General features: G+C 39.9%; 1 long non-coding RNA gene across 1 annotated transcript; it reads left to right on the top strand.

Moving 5' to 3' along the window:
• On the top strand, positions 1 to 18,519 carry LOC133276691 (uncharacterized). Its single transcript, XR_009745954.1, has 3 exons — positions 1 to 191; positions 14,744 to 14,799; positions 18,252 to 18,519. It is a non-coding gene; the product is annotated as an uncharacterized LOC133276691 (long non-coding RNA).
• The last annotated feature ends 4,638 nt before the right edge of the window (positions 18,520 to 23,157 follow it).

The raw sequence follows: 23,157 nt of genomic DNA on the forward strand, positions 1-23,157 counted from the left end.
GTTTATTTAACGGGAAACCCGCAAGAGCAGCTGCCCAGTGCAACAGTACATATTTGCTTCTGAATCCTTTCTCAAAGGCACTATTTAAACATGTTGATGAACTGAGCTGAATTTCTCCCCACCTCCATTCCAGCAAAACAAGGAGACTCAGAAGATAAAGTTTGTTTTGCTATTGCAAGCAGTGCTATGTGGTAAGTGAGAAAATTACTTTCTATAGTCATACTTAAATATGAAAGTGGAAAACTTCCATATTCTTGTACAGATGCAATGTCCGTGTGTACTATTCAGTGACATTTCTATTTGCAAATTAATATATTACTATTTCTAGAAGTGTTTGTGTGTAGAGCTCTTTCTTATCCATATTTGGCTTGATATGAAAGATCAGACTACTCTAGCTTCACCACTTTGGCAAGAGGGAAACAAGAATTACTGTATAGCTAATATCAGGCCAATTCAAGATATATGACTTGTTTCAGATCTGGTTCTGATTCACGTTAAACTGTGAACAACTGAAATGATTACAAGGGTTTTATTACATGTGCAGCTGAACTAGCTACAGCTAAATTTTTTGGAGCATCCTGAACTGCAACAGTGACAACAGATTTTTCAATTGCTAAGTTCAGTCTTTTGACCTAGAGGGGAAAGTTTGTGTCTCCTGAGCCAGTCAAACTTCACACTTCCATTCTGGGCTGTGTTTTAACCTTTCTTCTGCCAATGTCTGGATTGGAATCCCTTCAGCCTGTCAACACCTAACTTTAATTAGCTGAAGGAATTTCTCAAAGTGCTCCTTCTCACTTGGAGATGTTTCTGCAATCATTCTAGCTCAAAAAAAAAGAGGAATTGGGAGTGATGCAAGGCAGGTCATCAGTGGGCCATGGCTGAGGTGCTCTTCTCCTCCACCACTGACAAACAATGTAGGTTTTCAGAAAGGACATGATCCAATGTCTCATCTACTCCTGCATGAAGTTGGTCACGTGTTTCTCTTGCATGGAGGAAGATCTGAACTATTTAACTATAAGTGCCACAAAACCAAACTTTCTGAGAGCAGAAAAGAATGTTTTCCATAGTAAAACAGAAGCCAAAAAGCACAAGATGAGTCATGCTTTTAAGATGTGTGAGTTCTGTGACACCTCATTCCAACAAAACTGAAAATGTCCATCAGCCACTTTTTCACTTGCTTTGTGTTTTCACTTACATAGGTATCTGTAGGCAATAAACCATAAAGTAGAAACATGGACTGAACCCTGAGCTACTTATTCAAGATAAATTCTTATTAGTGGCAAAGGAAGATCCGTTTGAGTAACTTTATCTCTTATTTATTTCACTGTAAAAGGAAAAAAAATACTAAAAAATCATATTCCTGCAGCATCCAGAAATTTTGCTCATCTCAGTTACAATAATCACATTGCTCACTAATCTGGTTTGAAAGCAGAGGGGTGAACTCATACTTCCTACCAAGACCTGTAGTGAGCTTGAGGAGCAAAGGGTAATTCCTTAAATATCAGTCTTTGTTTTCATAGTGGAGTTATCTGACTCTTATTAACTTACCTTGTCTTTTATCCTCCAATTCAGTGTCTTTAACACTAATTTCTGAAACATGAATTTTAAATTTTCAGATCTAATGGCTGGATTAATTAAAGAAAAAAAGGAGAAAATGAGCTATATTAGGAATCAGAAGTGCTCTGTAAATTAAGGTCATAGATTGCTAGATAAGCAGGAATCTGTTATGCTTTTTGTTGTAATGTTATGAATTGTTTTTTTACTTTGAAGCAAACTTTATCTTGATGTAAAATGGGATAACTCTACCATATATATCAGTACATAGAGAAACTGACCATAGTGTTATGAAATCCAAATCATCAAGACTGTTGGAACAAGTCCAGGGGAGGGCCATGAGGATGATCAGGGGCTGGAGCACCTCCCATATGAAGATAAGCTGAGAAAGTTGGGGGTGTTCAGCCTGGAGAAGGCTGCGTGGAGACCTCATAGCAAGCTTCCAGTATCTGAAGGGGGCCTATAGGGATGCTGGGGAGGGACTCTTCATTAGGGACTGTAGTGACAGGACAAGGGGTAATGGGTTAAAACTAAAACAGGGGAAGTTTAGATTGGGTATAAGGCAGAAATTCTTTCCTGTTAGGGTGGTGAGGCACTGGAATGGGTTGCCCAGGGAGGTTGTGGATGCTCCATCCCTGGCAGTGTTGAAGGCGAGGTTGGACAAGCCTTGGGTGACATGGTTTAGTGTAAGGTGTCCCTGCCAATGATAGGGTGGTTGGAACTGGATGACCTTAAGGTCCTTTCCAACCCAAACTATGATTCTGTGATTCTAAGACCTGATGTTAATCTAGACTACTACTACTTGTAACACTCACCAGTGGCAGTGACATATGAGACATTTTTCAATAGTTTCCTCCCTATTTCACAAGGATTTTATGAAATTCAGTTCATGCAGACATCTGACCTCAATGTAATATTCTTAAAAATTCTTAACCCATTCCTTCATAACATAATTTTTTAATTACTTTCTTCAAACTCTGAACTCTTTAGCTATCATAGGGTCTAGCATCTGACATGTAACACAAGGATGGTCCTTCCATGATTTGAAAGTGAAATTCACAATATTGACAAGATGATGAATCTTCCCCTCCTTTGAACTTTACACACTTGGATAACACTATGATATTTTAGCAATGAAACTTATCATACCATGGTTCTGAATTTTTGCTTTCTGGTGTTGATATTTACACCAATAGACTAAAATAATGTCAAATTATGTACTAAGGGTGTCTGTTGCATGACTTTCAAGGTCTGGAATCTGTGGCTTACTGGTGGTTCGTAAGAATTTTGGTAAAGTTGTAACACCCAAGATCATATTTCCAGATTTACATCATAGATTTTTGATCAGAAAAGAAAAAAAGTAACAGCAAGAAGTCTTAGCTACCAGTGAGTTTCACAAAGAAGAGCTAAATTTATCACAAAACAAAAACAGTGAAAATGTACAGTTGACTTCAGAATGATCTATTGTGTCTCATACAATTGCGCATACAATAAATAGTATCACATTTGTTCAACATTTTAAGCATGGATCAAGATTTTTCCCATTTCTTGTAGGTCTTCTAGTCCACACATTTGTCATCTCAAGGTTATATACTTTGAAAGCATTCTGGTTGGTACTGTCCATAGAGAAATCGAAGTGTCAACTGTTTCAACATGTGGGCGCTAACCTGCTAAGGGATGAAGGGCAGTTGTTCTAAACACATCACGCTGGTGTATCTTACTGTTTTCAGCTGCTTTTTTCAAGATAGTTCAGCTACTACCTTCTAAGATTCATATATCTGAAAAACTCATGTGTGCCTTATTATGAGTGAGATTGACAGAGCTGCCATGCTTTGCTGTTATTACATAGGTATTCACCCTCAGGGTCTGAAAAATGTTTTCCAATAAAGACCCTTAAATGCAGAACTTAGACCTCCCATTCCAGTCCTCTTTGCTCAATTTTTTCCATATAAGTGAAGAAAACAGATAGATAGAGAAAGAATATGCTGACTCGCTGTTTTAGAAAGATTTCTTTGCACATTGATGTATATGACTGAAGACAACTGGTATGGAAAATACGCATATAGGATCTTAATGGGAAAAAAACCGATGTATTACTACTGCTTCATGGTGATAATTCTTTTGAACAATGGATAGGTTTGTACTCTAGTCATATTTTAGTTGTAGGTGGGTGCCACAAGACATGCAGAATTCATTATGTTCTATTGTTTGTTTACATTACTGGACACTGTTTTCTAATATTTTTACTGTTGCTTCTTGTGACCCTAATCCTTCAGTGCTGGCTTGGGTTTGGAAAGAAGGCCTTACAGCAGAAGGCTGAAAGTGCATGATCTATTTCTCATCTTCTAGAGCTATAATACTTGACTTTTTGGAGCTTTAGCTATGTCCTATGTGGTGCTGCAGAAACTGAGCAGCAATTTAGGCAGTAATCCAAACACTGTAGTACTTAAAATTGGAGCCACCTCCTCAAACACCTTCAAAGTTATTTCAGTGATCTCTTTGACTCCATTTAACATGAAGGCCTTGATTTATGTCATGTAAAACCTCACCCTCTATAGTTTATGCCAGGGCAGCATCTGAAACACATCACATCTCTCTCTGTCTTACTATAGGAGTAAATTCTCAAAAAATAGCCTTCCCTTCTCATTACCAGTTACTAATGTACATTTAGGATATGTTTGAGTTACTCTATCCAACCATGTTCTTCCTCACTTTCGGGAAAGATGTGTTTGTTCAGCCACACTGTTCAGCCAATTTAGTAATGAGTGTCCACTCTTACTAGCTGACATGAAGCACAGAAGAAATTGTTCCACTTAAAGGTTTAGTCTTCACAAGGTCAACATGCAAGCACATATGCAAGTTCCAGCATAATTTTCTGTAAATTGTGACTTTTTCACCCAGGTCCTTAAAAACCCAAATTTTGAGTAAAAATGTATATATTTAGAAATTCTTTTGCATCAGTTTTGTTTCAAAAATATGATTATCTAAGGGATTTTGCCAAAGATAGATATTTCCTACAAATGTCATTTTAGTTAAAAAGAAAAAACAACTCACAGAAGGAAAACATTTAATCAGGTCAACTGACAAATTTATACAACTGCATAATGCAAGAGTTATCCTGACATACACAGGGGAGCTCACAGAGAAACATATTCTCAGAAAGTTACCTACTCTTTTTCAAAGTAATTGATTAGAAAAATAAATAGGTGCCAAAAAGATAAAAGTATTTGATTACTTCTAGCAACACACTCCCTCCTTATGCGTTATCCTGGGGAATGACTCAAATAATTGCTCAAGAAGAATGCACTGGAGTTTACAAATTAAATTTCTCATGACATTTAGTAAAATTGAATCACTGAATACAAGAACTAACAGTCTAAGGTTCTCCTTTACACAAAAGTGTCTTTATGCCACTCCGGCAGTAGAGAAGGTCTATAAGAGAAGTAATGCAATTAACTCCCGACTGAGTGCCCACTGGCACAGACTGGAACAGTGAAATAAAAACTAACTCTGAAATCTTTCTAAAGATGTTTCTAACTGAAAAGTTCTATAATTGTCTTAGTCAAAGTGACTAGCTACTCAAGAATAGAAATAAATCCAGATTTTTTACTTCATTTTTATAACAGAGGGCTTGAAAAAGTGATTAAAGCTATGAAAAAAATACACTAGAAGATTGCAAAGACTTTTGCGAGTTTGGTCTAGGAATAGCTTTCTTTGTCTTTTGGTTAAGTTGCAACAGGAAAACAAGTATTTTTGATAGAAATGCTGACATAACTTTACTAATAGCACCTCTAACAGAGATTGATATAATGTGTATTTACTCAGGTACATGATTAAATAAGAGATGTGAAGTCACCATAGCAACCCTTGCATCACATTGCAGATATGCTGCTTCTAAGATACGGCAAACATTTCATAGAATCACAGAATCACAGAATTGTCAGGGTTGAAAAGGACCTTAAGATCATCTATTTCCAACCCCACTGCATTGGGCAGGGACACCTCACACTAGACCATGTCACCCAAAGCTCTGTCCAACTTCTTCAACACTGCCAGGGATGGAGCATTTAACACTTCTTTGGGCAACCAATTCCAGTGCCTCACCACCCTTACAGTAAAGAACTTCTTCCTCATATCCGATCTAAACTTCCCCTATTTAAGTTTTAACCCACTACCCCTTGTCCTATCACTACAGTTCCTAATGAAGAGTCCCTCCCCAGCATCCCTATAGCCCGCCTTCAGATACTGGAAGGCTGCTATGAGGTCTCCACGCAGCCTTCTCTTCTCCAGGCTGAACAGCCCCAACTTTCTCAGCCTGTCTTCATACGGGAGGTGCTCCAGTCCCCTGATCATCCTCGTGGTCCTTCTCTGGACTTGTTCCAACAGTTCCATGTCCTTTTTATGTTGAGGACACCAGAACTGCACACAATACTCCAAGTGAGGCCTCACAAGAGCAGAGTAGAGGGACAGGATCACCTCCTCTACCTGCTGGTCATGTTCCTTTTGATGCAGCCCAGGATATGGTTGGCTTTCTGGGCTGCCTTTTTGGGCTGCAAGCACACACTGCTGGCTCGTATTCATTTTCTATCAACCAACAGCCTCCATGTCCTTCTCTGCAGGGCTGCTCTGAATCTCTTCTCTGCCCAACCTGTAGGTGGTGTCCCGACCCATTTGTAGGACCTTGTAATTAGCCTTGTTGAACTTCATAAGGTTGGCATTGGCCCACCTCTCAAGTGTCTCAAAGTCCCTCTGGATGGCATCAGCAGAAATACACATGAATATTAGGTAAGCATCTATCAGTTCCAAATTGTGTTTCAAGAATGCTTTGACACGCAATATAGCAAAAAGCAGCATAACTTGATGCTGTGTAAATTATTGTTACTGGGCATTATTTTCATTATGTCATCATTATTGACTCAAAATGGAATTTTAGATAACTTCCAAACTCACTATGGCAAAAATAGTGACAAACACATTACTGAGATCCTCCAAAATGTCAGTGTAGATACTTATCCTCCCTACTAGTCTGGGAGACTCTCCTGTCCCTCTTGGGCCACCTCCTGCTGATGGCCTGAGATCTTGCTAAAATGCTATTGTTCACCATAAGGTATACAGTAAAATCATGTTAGTGATGGAAGTTAGGTTTGTGTTGGAAGTAGGTTTTCTCCTGAATGATTTTATAGTCCACTTTTAGGTGCATGACTGTTTTTTCTCCATTATCATTCTGCTTTTATTTTCATCCTGAATTTTATCCATTAATATGTGTCCCTTCAATTTGTCTTTACTTAGATTGGCTGCTCTTCTTTTGAATGAACAAAATGCAACTGTATTTACAAAGTCACTGGTTGTTTGTTGTGCTTTTCCCTTTCAGTCCTTCTCCTGCATTTCCTGCATTGAATTTCATTTTGACATTTTTCCTTTGGAGGCCTGATCCTTAGCCTATCTAGCATTACTTATATCGTAATAAAGATCATTTGGGTTGATGTACCTTTGACTCCAGCTTGACCAAAATCCTTGGCATGTTACCTGTTCATATGCATCAATTTTAAAACACTTAGGCAGTGCCTAAAGCAAGTTCCTCATAATATCCAGTGGGTTGCTATGCCTCCTGCAATTAAGCTTTTGTTGATGGATATTTCTTGTATTTTACATAACAATTCATGTCAGAATTTACTTCTGGAAGGAGAAGTAAGTGATCACATCTGCTTTGGCCTTTTTTTGATATTAAGCAACCATATTGCCTCTTCCCAGATCTTAATTGTAGATGGTGAACACCCATTTTCTCCCATTACCTGGAAAGACTGATGAAGAAATTGAGAAGTATTCTGCTTTGCCACATAAAGTTGTCTCCATAGGATCTTTTATCACTGCTGACCAACTTTCTTGGGAGACACATACCAAAGTCTGTAATGTGTTGGTTATGTGCTGTACCTTGAGCACAGGAACATCTCGTAAGAACTTGGGAACTGTGCACAGCTCCGGGGCTATAAGCTTCCCTCCTTTCCATATCTAGTCCATTGGGACCATCCAGAGGAGGAAGAGATGGAGACAAAGCTGACAGCTCTACTAAGTTGCTAGTATGCAATATGGTTGTTTCTTCTCCCAGGTCTACTTAACCATACTTGGACTGAACAACTACCCGATTTGTCAGTGAACTGGATGTTTTAAGATCTCCACTATTTTCTGAAGAAAGGAAGAAATTACACTGGGTGTTTTTAAAAATAGCATCTTACCTGGATGCAAACTGATATATGCATTTGTGTTTGTCTAAAACCAGTATACAAAGATAAACCATAATGCACCTGGAAAAAGTGGGGCTTTACGCCTACAGATTTCTTATACAGAACATCACAAAAATAATGAAACTTAATGGAATTACGTGATCGCCACAGAATCAGCTTCCTTTGTGTCATGGTTTAAGCCCAGCCAATAACTCAGAACTGAGCAGCTGCTCACTCACTCCCTCCCCCTCTGCTTCTTCCCCCAGCTCCCAGAGGGATGGGGAGGAGAATCAAAAGAATGTAACTCCCACAGGTTGAGATAAGAACAGTCCAGTAACTAAGGTATAACACAAACCACTGCTGCTGCCACCAATAATAATGATAAGGGAAATAACAAGGGAAGAGAATACAACTGCTCACCACCCACCGACCAATACCCAGCCTGACCGAGCAGTGATCCGGCCCTTCTGGGTAACTGCCCCCAGTTTATATACTGGGCATGATGTGCTGTGGCATGAAATACCTCTTTGGTCAGTTTGGGTCAGGTGTCCTGTCTCTGCTTCCTCCCGGCTTCCCCTCCTCCCTGGCAGAGCATGAGACTCAGAAAGTCCTTGGTCAGAGTAAACATTACTGAACAGTAACTGAAACCATCTGTGTTATCAGCACTGTTCCCAGGCTGAAAGTTGAAACCATAGCACTGCACCAGCTACTAAGGAGAAAAGTGACTGCGACTGCTGAACCCAGGACACTGTGAAACCTGTGAAGTGTTATCCGGTTTCATCAATAGCAATTAGTTTCTACACTTCACAGCAGAAAGCTCTGCGCTTTGCACAAAAAATGACCAACACTTGGCACTTCTTTTATACCTCAGCACTACCCCCCCTCAACATCAGTGTCAGGACAGCAGAGAGGTGCTTCCCCTCAGAAGACTTTGCCATGGTCTAACACCTCTTCTTATGAGAGAATAGACACTGAATCTTAGGTTAGCCCAATAGACCTATGTCCACAACTGTGTTAAAATAGCATAATTTAATATTGCTCTTTTTTTCTAAAATACAAACAGTACTTTTAATCTTAGGGGAACTGCAGGGGTTCACCTGCCCCTCCTAAATAGAGTAGGCATAAAAAGATTTGTTTGGAATGGGCTCAGACAAATTATTCTTTAGGTGTGGTGGAGTGAATTAGCAGGGGTAAGACTAGAAGTATGTCCCTTGTTACACTGTCTTCACTTTTCCTGAGAAACACATGCCAACAGACACAGATCAGGATTAATATGGTACCATCATCAAACTACTGAAATTTCTGTCTTCAGGTGTATATTGTTTTTCACGCTTAAATAATGCAATTTCTCCTTTGACACCCAGAAAGTGATGTTATTTCAACCCTGGAAACTCAGACTTGTGTGAATTTTCACACCTACATGTCTGAATTTAGAGAACAAAAAAGCATAATGTCAAGAAATATATGTTTGGTAACTTCTGCAAGGCTAAAATTATTTATTTTCACCTTGTTGTTGAGGAATGCCAATGTTCCAAAACCCTGAGCAGATTCCAACACATTTCACTTTTCCTTCCCCAAACTTGTCCCACCTGCTGTTGCAGTAGCAATCCCATTTACCTTGTGGCTTTAAAAGGACCCGAACTGTTATCACTTATTGTTTGATAAAGAAATTTGATGCAGTCTGCAGTTAATAACAAATGACAGAGGGAAATATAACAAAGTATAAAATAGGTACAATTTAATTAAATGCTTTTTTTTTTTTTTTATGTTAAATGCACAATCTCCACTCTTGTAGTAAGTTTGTTGTTTTTTGACCTGGAAAGAGTGATATCCATCCTACCAAACTGTTTCAGGCCACAGATGGCTCATCTACTCCCTTTCCTGCCTTTAAATGTTAGAGTGGCTCCAGTCAACCAACGCAATTTGAGTATAAATCTCTCAAAGGGTATTCTTAGACTATAGACACAATACACTTTCCCAAACATACAACTACAAGTTTGCCAGCAACACACTAAGGTGTGTGGTGTGGTTGAGGGAGGGAAGGGATGCCATCCAAAAGGACTTAACAGGCCTGAGAGGTGGGCCCATGTGAACTTGTCAAAAATACAATAGTTTGTTTAGAATGCCTGTGGAAATCTAAGCTGGTTGGATGCTGAGTAGAAAAGATCAATTATTGCAGACCAGAACAGTATCATGTGTATAATTTTTGCACTCATCATTCAGGACAAGTGAGAGTTTGCATATTCTGTAGAAGAAATAATCACCAACTTTTGGCCCAAAAATAAATATGTGTTGACCATCCCTACCACTGTTGTGATCTTTATGTTATGCTTTGATTTTACTTGTTTTAAACTGCACTGTTTCTCTGGAAGTTATGAGTTTTATTTTTTCTGCTTAATCTGATTTGGTCACATTTATTACTGGCTTATTATACCGCAGATTTCAACTATTTTAAACTTACAGACTCCTGATGAATTTTGAATGAGTAAGGATTCCCTGCAGTGAATTAGATCCTACTGACAAAAGCCTTGTTTTTCTTAGGTACCTCTCACAGGCTCTCAGAAATTGCCAACTTCAGTCAAGTTAAAAGGTTAAGCCTCCTGCTGTATTCTATAAAGTCTCTGTTACCATGCTGGAGTCCCCAGATTCTTCCTCTGCTGAGTAGTGAACGATTTATTACCTTGGCATGCTCCCTTCCTCGGTCCTGAGAATTCATGCTATTCCAAAATTAGATGGTTCACAAAGGTCTTCTCTCTGTGGTACAGAAAAGCAAAGCCCTCAAATATATTGTGAATATTTTTGGTATCAAAGGCAAAGATTCAATTAAAGCCCTGAAGCCCCGAAACCCCAAATCCTCATTGTCAATCATCTTGTGTCCATTTTATCAGAAGGAAGTGTGTTTTTTCTTACGAACTAATATATTTCTCTGTTGAAGATGTTTAAAACTCTGATGTGGAAATCTACTGATGAAGTGCATCCACCTCAGGTGTCATTTATTTTTGTTACAGCACCTTTTCCCCACTGGTTTCCCATTTCCATGGTTTTCACTTTTTTTTGAGGGTTGTTTATATTTGGGGTAAGGGATGAAGCACAGCAACAGAAGGAATGGTCCCTGGTATTGCTGTGCATTGGTGACAAGCCCTGGTCTCAGGCAACCCTGGCTGTAGTGGGGCTCATGGGCTCCCCTGTTCCCAGGCTTGGTGTCTCAGTGCTACTGGGTGAAGCTACCACCCTGGCTCAGTGTTCCCCAGGATGGGAGGCCTCTTCCTGGTGGAGGTTGAGGCTGAGAGCCCCAGGGACTAGAAGGGAGTTCAGCCAACACTCCACCAGGGCAAGTGGTCTCCCTCACAGGCATGCTGTGCCAGGACCTATATTTAACCTCTGATTTTTACTTCCTTGCCATGATTGCCCATCAGTGCCAAAGATGCTGCTGCTCCAGGGAGGAAGGATGATTCACTTGGGACTGGTGAAACTCCTCTGGAGCATAGAATCATAGAATAGTTAGGGTTGGAAAGAACTTTAAGATCGTCAAGTTCAACCACCCTGCCATGGGCAGGGGCACCTCACACTAAACCATATCACCCAAGGCCTCGTCCAACGTGGTCTTGAACACTGCCACAGATGGAGCATTCACAGCCTCCCTGGGCAACCCATTCCAGTGCCTCACCACCCTAACAGGAAAGAATTTCCTCCTTATATCCAATCTAAACTTCCCCTGTTTCAGTTTTAACCCACTGCCCCTTGTCCTATCACTACAGTCCCTAATGAAGAGTCCCTCCCCAGCATCCCTATACCCACCCTTCAGATACTGGAAGGCTGCTAGGAGGTCTCCACACAGCCTTCTCTTCTCCAGGCTGAACAGCCCCAACTTCCTCAGCCTGTCTTTATACAGGAGGTGCTCCAGTCCCCTGATCATCCTCGTGGCCCTTCTCTGGACTTGTTCCAACAGTTCCATGTCCTTTTTATGTTGAGGACACCAGAACTGCACACAATACTCCAAGTAAGGTCTCACAAGAGCATAGTAGAGGGGCAGGATCATCTCCTTTGACCTGCTGGTCACGCTTCTTTTGATGCAGCCCAGGATACGGTTGGCTTTCTGGGCTGTGAGCACACACTGAAGCCAGATCATGTTCATTTTCTCATTGACCAACACCCCCAAGTCCTTCTCCACAGGGCTGCTCTGAATCTCTTCTCTGCCCAACCTGTAGCTGTGCCTGGGATTGCTCCCACCCAGGTGTAGGACCTTGCACTTGGCATGGTTAAACTTCATGAGGTTGGCATCAGCCCACCTCACAAGTGTGTCAAGGTCCCTCTGGATGGCATTCCTTCCCTCCAGGGTATCAACCGAACCACACAGCTCGGTGTCATCGGCAAACTTGCTGAGGGCACACTCAATCCCACTGTCCATGTCAGCAACGAAGACGTTGAACAACACCAGTGTCCCAACACTGATCCCTGAGGGACACCACTTGTTACTGGTCTCCAGCCAGACACTGAGCCATTGACCACAGCTCTTTGCGTGCGGCCATCCAGCCAGTTCTTTATCCACCGAGTGGTCCATCCATCAAATTGATGTCTCTCCAATTTAGAGACAAGGATGTCGTGTGGGACAGTGTCGAACCCTTTACACAAGTCCAGGTAGATGACGTCAGCTGCTCTACCCCTGTCCATCAGTTCTGTAGCCCCATCATAGAAGGCCACCAAATTGGTCAGGCAGGATTTGCCCTTAGTGAAGCCATACTGGCTGTCATCAAGCACCTTGTTGTTTTTCATGTGCCTTAGCATGCCTTCAAGGAGAATCTGCTCCAAGATTTTGCCAGGCACAGAGGTGAGACTGACTGGTCTGTAATTCCCCGGGTCATCCATTTTCCCCTTCTTGACAATGGGGGCTATATTTCCCTTTTTCCTGTCATCAGGAACTTCACCTGGTTGCCATGATTTCTCAAATATGATGGCCAGCGGCTTCACAACTTCATTCACCAGCTCCTTCAGGACCCGCGGATGGATCTCATCAGGACCCATGGACTTGTGCACATTCAGATTTTTAAGATGGTCTCGAACCAGCTCCTCTCCTACAGTGGGCGCAAGGTCTTCATTCTCACAGTCCCTGCATCTGCCTTCCAAGACTTGGGTGGTGCGGTCAGAGCCTTTGCCAGTGAAGACCGAAGCAAAGAAGTCATTCAGAACCTCAGCCTTCTCCAAATCCTGTGTAGCCAGTTCTGCCGAGAGCTTCCTGAAGGGGTCTACGTTCTCCCTAGTCTGTTTTTTATTTGCTATGTACCTGTAGAATCCCTTCCTGTTATCCTTAATATCCCTAGACAAGTTTAATTCTACCTGGGCCTTAGCTTTCCTAACCTGGTCCCTAGCTTCCCAGACAACATCCCTGTACTCTTCCCATGCCACCTGTCCTTGCTTCCACTTATTATAAGCCTCTTTTTTTCATTTGAATTTTCCTCAGGAGCAACTTGCCCATCCAAAGAGGTCTCCTGGTCCTCCTGCTGCACTTCCTTCTGGTTGGGATGCAACACTCCTGAGCTTGTAGCAGGTGATCCTTGAATATCAACCAGCAGCCTTGGGCCCCCCTGCCCTCTAGGGCTATATCCCATGGAACCTTCCGAAGCAGGTTCCTGAAGAGGCCAAAATCTGCTCTTTTGAGCATGCCTGCCTTAGAAGTTGTGTGACAATTTACACGTTCATTATCATTCCAAAGTTTCTTCAAGGTGTTTACTGCACCGGTTTTTCACTGCCCCTTTGCTCAGTGTAGGGATAATATAAGTTGTGACCCTCTGCTGCACAGTTTGTCAGAGAGTATGTGAGCAGTGTTGTAGCTTCCTGACATCTCTAGCCCTTTTTCCAAAGCAGTGATATCTCTGTGGCTCTCTTTTGTGGAGAGGGTGCCCTTTTTGTTTTTAGTTTTGGTACCAGCTGGACTTGGTTTTGTCTGGCTTATTGATCCACCACGTTTGCGAGCTCCAAGACCGGGAATTGCTTGTTATGGTCCGCAGATAACTGAAACATGTGGCCAAACAATCTATATTACTTTTGAAGTGCTAAGTTTATACATTCACTTTAGTTTAAGCAATGGAAATAGCCTAGCTGCTTTGAGTTTGATTTTCTTATATTACCTTGAGACCCTTGTGATCAGCTATCACTGGGATATATCTGTAACATCACTTGTCCCTGCTAATGTAAACCCAGGTCCCCTGTATTGATATGAGTCAAAGGTCTGCCTATGTGGTTTTCCAAGAAAGCATGACCATAGTATAGTGTTTTCTATAACTAGTGACAGCCAGGGGGGTGATGTGGCTAGCATCGCATTCGGATGCCTTGGAGTTCCTGGCTTCAACAGATGAGTTTCTATTTATAACTGGATTTATTGAAAATGGCCTTTGGCACCAGTACAGATCAGAGCTTGGACTTTGGTCTTTGAATCTGAGGGGGACAACCCTCTCAGTCTCCTATCCCCTGCCTCTTCCCTGCACAAAACAGCAGCCACATTAGGGAGCCATGGAAACAGCTTATAACATCCTGCTACATGTGTTACTGTCATTGGGTGGATCCATTCATTAAAAATCAAATCACAGCCCCTTGCTTCATTCACCTTGGCACACAAGAATGTGTTTCTTCTTTACCTTTCCTTGACTTGCCTTACTCCTGATGGGAACAATCTGTTCCATATACAGCAATCTGAAATTATGAAGTATTGTTTTATACTGCCTAATGTTTTGGTTTTTTTTTAAACCTCATTTTTTTACGTTCCTTTGGGGTGGGGGATGGAAGGTCACACAAACTTCATGAAAATTAAATGTCAGTATTTACTTGGCTCAAAGAAGTTCTACAAATTTTCCTCTGTTGCCATCTTAGATTTCTGGATGGTGCGACATATTTTTTTTTGCTGCGTCTGTGTTTTTGTGTGGTGTTTCCATTTACAGTATTTGAAAAAGCATGTTTTTTTTTCTCTTTTGCAGTGAACATTTCTGTTTGACATGACATAGCAATTCTGCACCAATGGTGCTTGAAATAGGTGAGCATTTAAGATTGATAGATATTATATGGTTTACCGCTGAGTATGCACTGCACACCAGCCAAGGCAATGGGACACCGTGAGTGTTGAACAGATTTAGGAAATGACTAAGCCTCTCTCCCAGGCTTATGTGTGCAAATGGTCTCTTTTTAACTTTGGACTCCAAAGTCAAATATGCCAATTCACATTTCTTCCCTTACTTCTTTTTCTATTTTTCAGCTACATGATTTACAGGAACAAAGTGATCTGATAATCCTCAGGTTTTTCTCTTACTGGAAATTGTGTAAGTTCTTTTACTATCCTTTCCCCTGCCACTGCAGTAACTTTTCCATAGGTTATTATTACAAACATACTTTACAATAAAGTAATGAGTAACACAACGCAAACACATCCATTCTCTTAATTAAATGAGCTACAGCTTTTTGGCTGAAACAAACAATAATATTATTTATAACTCAAATTACATTATGTAAACTGTGCTCTCACCTATAAAGGACTATAAATGGCATGGTAGGGTTCCATATTTGCTTTTTTCAATTTCTTTTCCCAAATGACTTTCCTGTTGACCTCTCTTTTAATTTACAAATAAAACCACGACTTTCTTGACTGCCAGCACTGAAAATTCACCCTGGGATCTGAGATCAAGCTGTGTTCTTTCTGCTTCATGCCAAAATAGACTCCAGTTCACCTCCACAGCACTGACATGGCTCTGCAGGGCTGGCAGGAATGAAAAGCAATAACAGTGCTTTTGCCAGTAAAAAGATGAAGTGAACAAATTCTCTCAGAAGTAGGAAGATACCAATTTTCAAGTCAGCTTTATAGGAAACAGCTGTTTGAAACAAATGCTTGTAGCAGAGCTGGGGTGGGATATCTTACTGCTTAACATTCCTTTGCAACCTTCGTTCACTTTTCCCCTTTGGTCTTTCCAGCTCAGCTTGTGGATAATTCAAGCTGAGGTGCACAGCCTTTTTCCCTGGTGACAATGATGGTCTCAGGTGTTTCTGCCCTCTTCTAATTGTTTGCATCCCTACAGTTATGTTGGTACCGGGCTGCTCTGGGCATTAGTTGGAGTGGACTTTTGCAGAGATCCCCAGGCTCATCCCTTTGGAGCCAGGTCCCAACACAGCTCTGTGAACAGTTGTGCTGTCAGGCATATAGGCTACCCTTCTACTTCTGTACTTGGGGGGCATTAGGTGAAGTATAGGGAAGGCAGTTTTCTAATTGCTTTTACCCAGTCCTGGTCCAAGGTTAACATTCAGCCAGTTCTTTGCACTTAGATGTAAGACCTTCCAAAATTTCTGGTTTTGAAATTCGGTCTTCCATTTTGTAGTTGGCAAATAGATCTTTGCAGTGAGAGTCTGATGGATACAGAGTTTGGAACAAAGTATGAAGACAGCTCTGAATGACCATCTTCCTTTGGCAGCTGAGCATCTCTGTGGGGCTCAGGCACCAACATGCACTCAGACATAGGCATCTAGAGCTCTCCTGCCACAGAACCCATCCTAGGAGAAGTGCTTCCTCCTTGCAAGGGCAGGAGTTTACACAGGGCACTGAAATGCAGGCAGAACAGAGAGGGTGCACTGCCTGACAGCAGTCCAAAAAGATCCAAACAGGAACTGCTCTAGTGGTTTTCAGAGGCTGCAATTATTCCTGCTGCCAACCAGGAGGACTGGGGCTCTCGAAAGGTGGGAGATACTCTGTCAGAAAAATGGTAATAGGTGAGGCCAGGCAAAGACAAGGTTTTTTCCAAAGCCATATGTGAAACCCCTTCCCTGGGCTTCAATAGGTCTCAGGACTCTTGGCAGAACCCACAATCAGCTGCTTAAACCTGTAATTCACCATTTTATTTGTCATTTATTAAAGAGGATAGAGAAAAGGAAATGATGGATAAGACTGCTGTCCCTGGAGCTCTTTCAGGCTGTGGACCATAAAATCCCAAATTCAGACTCTGGGAAACATTTGGCTAAGGTTTTAGTTCTCGGGATAGTGAAGAGAAGGCAGGAAAATGACCATGTAAAGTCCACGGTGACCTGCCAATGCCTGGATTGTCAGCTGCTCAGCACCGCCCTCCTCTCCTGGTGGCTGTCCCCTGCGAGCCCACATGCCGCCGATCCCTCTGAGAGCACTAAGCTTGTTGTTCAGTGCAGCAGCATTCCTTCTGTGGAGGCTGATGAGCACTGAGATGCAAAACTACCACTACTGTCTAAGGGGACGGTTTTAACAGGAGAAGAAACACTGAGCCATGGGCAATGTGCACTGGCATTTACAGTTCCTTCTCCTGACGTGTCCTCTGTGAAATCTGATTCTCTGTACTGTCTCCTTGGGTTTAAGGAAACACAAAGTTAGTGGAACCTGATTTTTGATCTTATATGTAATTTGGCCCACTGGATATGAACTGACACGTAGACTAGGAGAAAAGGAAGATAATTACAAAACCAGATTAAAATAGCTTCCAAACAAACCAGAGATTTATGCAGAATTTCTTTTTTGTGCTTGCTTTGGCTGGGATGATGGACCTTTTTTTTTTTTTTTTTTTTTTTAATACAATTTTGTAGACAGACTATTTCTGCAAATATGTGGTTGAGACTTCATTTAAATAACCACACCAATTTGAATATGCACCTTTTTCTGCCTGAGGGGTAAACATGTGCACATGGTAGAAAATGTATCTGTGACACTGAACTCTTGTAAAGCTCTGCTTAGCCACCAGCCACCACCAAAAAAGTTAATTCTTTTTTAGGAATAAAAACAAATGCATGGAAGTAAAGACATTCACAGTTCACATCAACTCTTAGATCAATTCAATTCGTTTATGTATTACAGCATCTGCTGCAGGTTATGTAAGTTCTGTTGCAAAAACTTGTGATATCTGATGAATAAAGGACAAAGTCTCAGTTTAGTTTTGAATTTTCAGGGCTTAGTGAATTCTGCTGTAACTCCCTCCCGGGTTTTACTGCTCCAGTTGGTTCATTGCAGATTATCTCTCTCTGTGATTAATGGCAAAACTACTGCCACTGAGTGCCTTTGAGGTTGCAACCCTGTGTGTTAGGTGCTGTAGAGTAATCAAAGGACATTCCTTGGGTCAAAGTGCTAAAATTCACCTAGCAGTTAACAGGCAAATGTGGTTTTGAATTATATGAACTGCTAGATTACATTATTAGAAACAACTTTTGCATTTTATAAGTTGTCAGTCATTTAAATTATAAAAATGATCCCCAGAATCAAAATTCCATCCTTAGCTCCATTTTTAATATGCACATTATATGGACATTCATTTTGACATCACACAAACTAGTTAGTGATCAGAAAGCTTGATCCTGTTCATTTGATTCGGATGAGTAGTCTCACTGGGGTTAACTGAAGTGCTCATAAGAATAATATGAGCATGGTTACTTAGTTCTTGTTTAGATGATGCTAAATCATTTGATTAACCCCATTTTTTTTCCCCGAAGGCCACAGATAAGACAAATTAACTGGGACTCACAAATATCCAGTTATGATCTAATGCAAATTGCATACATTCCCAAGGAGAAAAAGAAAAATAAGAAGTTTCTTTTAACATGAAGAAGTTGCTGTTTTAAATATCAGAGTGAAGTCAGAGTAGTGCTACTGGATTACCATCATTAACTAGGCCAACTTTATAAATCCTCTGAAATATGAAGACAAATTGCATTCAGAAATTAATTGGATTCTGCATGAGTATTAAATATTTTGCATTCATTACTTTTCCTGAGGACAAATGAGTGTGTGCTCATTAAATTAAATAATGCATATTGTTACATACTTGAGAATATGCACAACAAGAGATTAAAGGTTATATGGACAAACCAATTGTGACACTTCTTGACTTCTTAGCTCTTGAGCTGGCAATTAAAACACTATATCCCTTGCACAGGTAAAATGCATTTTGGGAAGACAGGCAACATACAGTCCATCGCTGCTCTTTATTTCATGGACATATAATCTAGAGGAGATAAGTGTTTTCAATCAGTATGAATACGTATTACATACAGAAAACTGCATCAAGCAAATGCTGAGATATGTGATCTGTCTGCACTGAAGAACATTTTTAGCAAGGATTGCACCTACAAAGGTGAACATTGTAACAATTCCTACTAACAATCACATTGTGATGTTTAACAAAGAGTAGGTAAAGTCCTATATTATTTATTAAATTCTAAATTCTATACATATATATTACATTTTATAAAGTCTTATATTCCATTGCATCAGTATTATACTGGCATATTAATACACATGATATTAACCTGTGTCATGGACAAAGACGGGATGATGCTCTTGGCAATGCAGTGGAAGGGGACTATTTCTAAGCAGTCATCCCATGTGACTTGTGGCACAGTTAGCCCTGTAAACAAGGGGTAGAGAGCAGCATCATTTATTTTGACCAAATAAACAACAGCTATGGACAGAAAAAAATATTAATTGAATTAAGGTTATGATTGCAACCTTTGGCATTTTCTGCTGCTTGATTTCTTAATTGGGTAAATAATTTACACATTGCTCCTTTGCTTAAGTAGTATTTCTAGATTTACTTTTGTGTTTATTTCTCTCTTTAAAGTGCAAAATCAGAGCAAAATCAGACAATAGGAAGAGTTTAAGTCTTTTGGCACTTACTTTAAAATTAGTTTTGGGAAAGCATGGTTTTGTTACACGGAGTCCACATAAAAAGCTTTTTTTACTCAAACCTTCCAGGACATTTCACCTTCAGTCAGAGCCCAAATGGAAATTTTTAGAAAGAGTGAAAACTTTTGAGGTTACTGATGTATGATAATTTGGGAGAAGTGGGTAAGAAGATGTTGCAGTGCTCTTGGCCAATGTGTTCCGGCAGCTATGTCATCACCCCTGCACTTGCAAAATCAGTGTCTTTTTCTCCAGGGGTCTCTAGCTCCTCCTTTCCTTCTCCACTTATGTTTTTCTCTGTAAAAATATATGTTAGCTACAGGAGAAGTGAGAGTGACTTAATGGAAAAGGAAGAGAGATGGATAGACACAACAAGAAAAAAACATGCAATAAGAAAATGGTGGAGCAGACTGTGAAAGACAGGCTGTGTGTATGTTCAGGCAAATACTGGGATGAGACAAAAATAGAGTGTTTAATGTATGCCTGTAGCAATTATCAATATTAATATGACCATGTAATGGCTGTTAGAAGCATAAAAGTAGGAGAATAAAAATTGATCACAGAATTTATACAAACCATTATGGTAATTTAAATCCTTATTATCAGTGTTTACTTATGTCTTAGAGTAGAATAATGAACCTCTAATTGCAGGCAAGCAATTTTATGTCAGAATAAATCAGAACTTGGGTGCAATGATACCATTTATCCAACAATACAGTTGATTTTGGCACTCATTCAACCTTCTTTATATTAAGTTTTAATTCAAAGCATCTGAAACACACTATTAATAAAGCTGTTAGATGCAACCTATATATGATGAAATGTTTCCCATCCTCTCTCTTTTTTTTTAGCTTCCAGCCCCACAGGCCTTATTTTTACAGTACAGATTCACTTTTTGATCTCTAAACTAAGAGAAACAAAGAACCAAACAAAATAAAACACACATACATCAAGAAGAGTTGATTTCTGAGGCTGGAAGGATGAAATGCAGAATGACTTCTTGTTCCAGGAATGTTTTGTTAAGCATTCAGAAATATTGTTTTCTGAAGGAACTATACAGATTAAATGTTCTGGAACAATGTCCCATCAAAATACCAATGACTGTATTTTAAAAACAGATTTTAATCTTAGTCTAGAATAGAGTAGGTATCTGTTTTAATTTATTCTAGTTTCAGTGTGTATTAAACAAGATGTGACCTGTCCTGAACTTAAGGCTCATTTGAGAAGTAATATAAAATGTTATGAAAGGACAGACATGCTAATAGCATAGCAAAAAAACCACCCTGTGTCAACACTCAGACTCCTGAATGTCTCAGGCAGCCATTGCAAAAGTCCATAGCCAGCGAACTCTCTTTCATGTGTTATCAGAAGACTGGGTCAAGCACCTAAAGTGGTCTGATGAGTTTTTTTACCATTTAAAGCAGATTCTGTGGCCTTTGCAATGCACTAGTGTGTTCATGGGGGATGTGCTGGCCAGCAAGCGAGATGTCATTGGGGGTGCACCAGTGCAGGGAGGTGGGCTTACTGTGCCTCTGTTTTTGCTAAATTTGCTTGAGCTAGAAGGTGGAAAACTGTAAGATAAATAACAAGGTTATTGGTCTTACAAGTCAAGGGAGGGCAATTATAGTGACCTTCCAGAAAATATCAACCTAAGGAGAATGAAGTAGTTCTAGCTCTCTGTATGAGCATGAGAAATAAATCAGAGAAAAAATAGGCAGTTATCTAAAAAAATTCTCAGGTTCTGGTGGCCGAAACCCCATACTCAACTGCTACCTCTTCCCCACCTCAGACCCCTAAAAGTTATGCAGACGTTATAAATAAATCCCAAATGCTCTGGCAAGATCTGGGTACCAATGCCATGAACAGGTTATGTCTACTTTTCCTATCTGCCTCAGCTACTTATCTGGCCATCTACAATGCCTTACTACATATATGCATTTAAATTAGACTTTAAAAGAGCAGGGGACTCATACAGTAAAACCAAGACTGTAACATCCTGGTTTCAGGTTAAACAAAGGTTCACTCTATCACCAGTATCCTGGCACTGGCAGGAACTGGAGTGGAGTAGGGGAAGAATCAGAATGAACTTCAGGAAGTTCAGAGCATTATCAGAGCATTAGCCTTCTTAATATATATATAAATATGTATATAAAAAAATATGTAAATGTCATCCTGATTTTTCAAATGCCAATAGTAATATTGCTCTAGTTCATATTTTGACTGTTAATAAGCTAGCTCTAATTCAGACTATTACAAAATCTAAACAAGATCTAAATCTGAGTTGAATTATAATTAGGGTATAAACGCTTCAAGTTAAAAGAATTTCTTTACAAAGTAAAGTATACTAAAAATATAGTAAAAGTAAATATAAGTAAAATACAGTCTCTGCAGGTAACTTAATAATTAAAAGTCAAATTATTAGTCATGCTTTGCATATAGTTCAGCTAATGAATGGGTGGACTCAGAATAAGTCGATTTTTTCTAGGAAAAGATTTGGTGTACCATATTTTACCTAAGCTTTATTATTTTGTATATGTTTAATGCTAATTTCTAGTGAAACAGCTGCAAAATTAAGAAAGAATCTTATTTTGCACAACCTATTTAACAATTAAACCTCTCTAAAACTAAGATGATTAAATGAGCAGAGCCATCCTGTTTGTTTTGGTCATATCAATTTTACATAATTCTCTTACTGTTGTTATTTCCTGAGTTTATGCAGCCTTATATTCTTGATCTCTCTTTAAAGATGGTTTTTCTAATTAATACTGAAACACACATACCAGCCTATGCACACAGGCCTTCCTTAACAGATTTTTTAAGGCTGCAGGTTCAAGCACTCAAATGATATAGAAATACAAGAATCAAGTGTGCCAGTGAATTTCAGGTCCTGCCCCTTTTACAACTACGCATAATCTTTAATGACCTTTCCCGCTTCTCTGTTGCTGTGCCCACTAGGATTTTTTCAGAAGGTTGTTTTTGGGGGCAGTTCCTCCACCTCAAGAAGGCCACTGACAAAGTCCAAGATTTTATTTTAAAACATGAGGAGGTTTACAATGCCTCACTTGTTGTTTTTTTTTTACTCATATTGATCATAGATTAGCAGTTGAAGCACAAAAATTACGCATAGTCATATAAAGTGTTTGCCTTGGCTTGTTATCCATCATGGAAAAATACAGCCCAAATAACACCAGACAAGGTTATTTGACACTTGCATCACAGGTCAATAGTGGGAAGTATTGGACAGCATGATGCCTGCAGGGGCTGGGAATGACTTGGTCTGCCTGAACTACAGTCTATAAAGACTACAAGAAGAGAGCACTCAAATTTATTACTGGTTTAGTAGGCTTTTCTTTTCCTTTTTCTTTATCTTTATTTTTTTATTTTTCTATTTCTTTTTGGCAAACATTTTAAGCCTAAAATTATCCTGAGAGTTGCAGTATTTACTTAGAAATCTTCAGAAGCAAAATAAAACAGTGCAGCTTTTTATTTTGAAACAAGTACTTAGTTTCAAAATTGACCAAAGCAATGTCAAGGAAGGGTTAAATAACCTCAGAATGAAATGATACAGTACAATTCAAATATCTAGTCTGGCTGGATTGCCACATCAGGCAAATATGCTTTCTGGATTAGGATGCTAGGGTCTCCATCTACCAGGTAGGGAAAAAAAGGAACCTTTTTAGTGATAATTTTTAGCACTGTTTCTAGTCATAATTTTTC

The sequence above is a fragment of the Pezoporus flaviventris genome, unplaced genomic scaffold, assembly GCF_033815535.1.
Source record: "Pezoporus flaviventris isolate CSIRO_AGI_PZ_B2104156 unplaced genomic scaffold, CSIRO_AGI_Pfla_v1 ptg000045l, whole genome shotgun sequence".
In the NCBI taxonomy this organism is placed as follows: domain Eukaryota; kingdom Metazoa; phylum Chordata; class Aves; order Psittaciformes; family Psittacidae; genus Pezoporus; species Pezoporus flaviventris.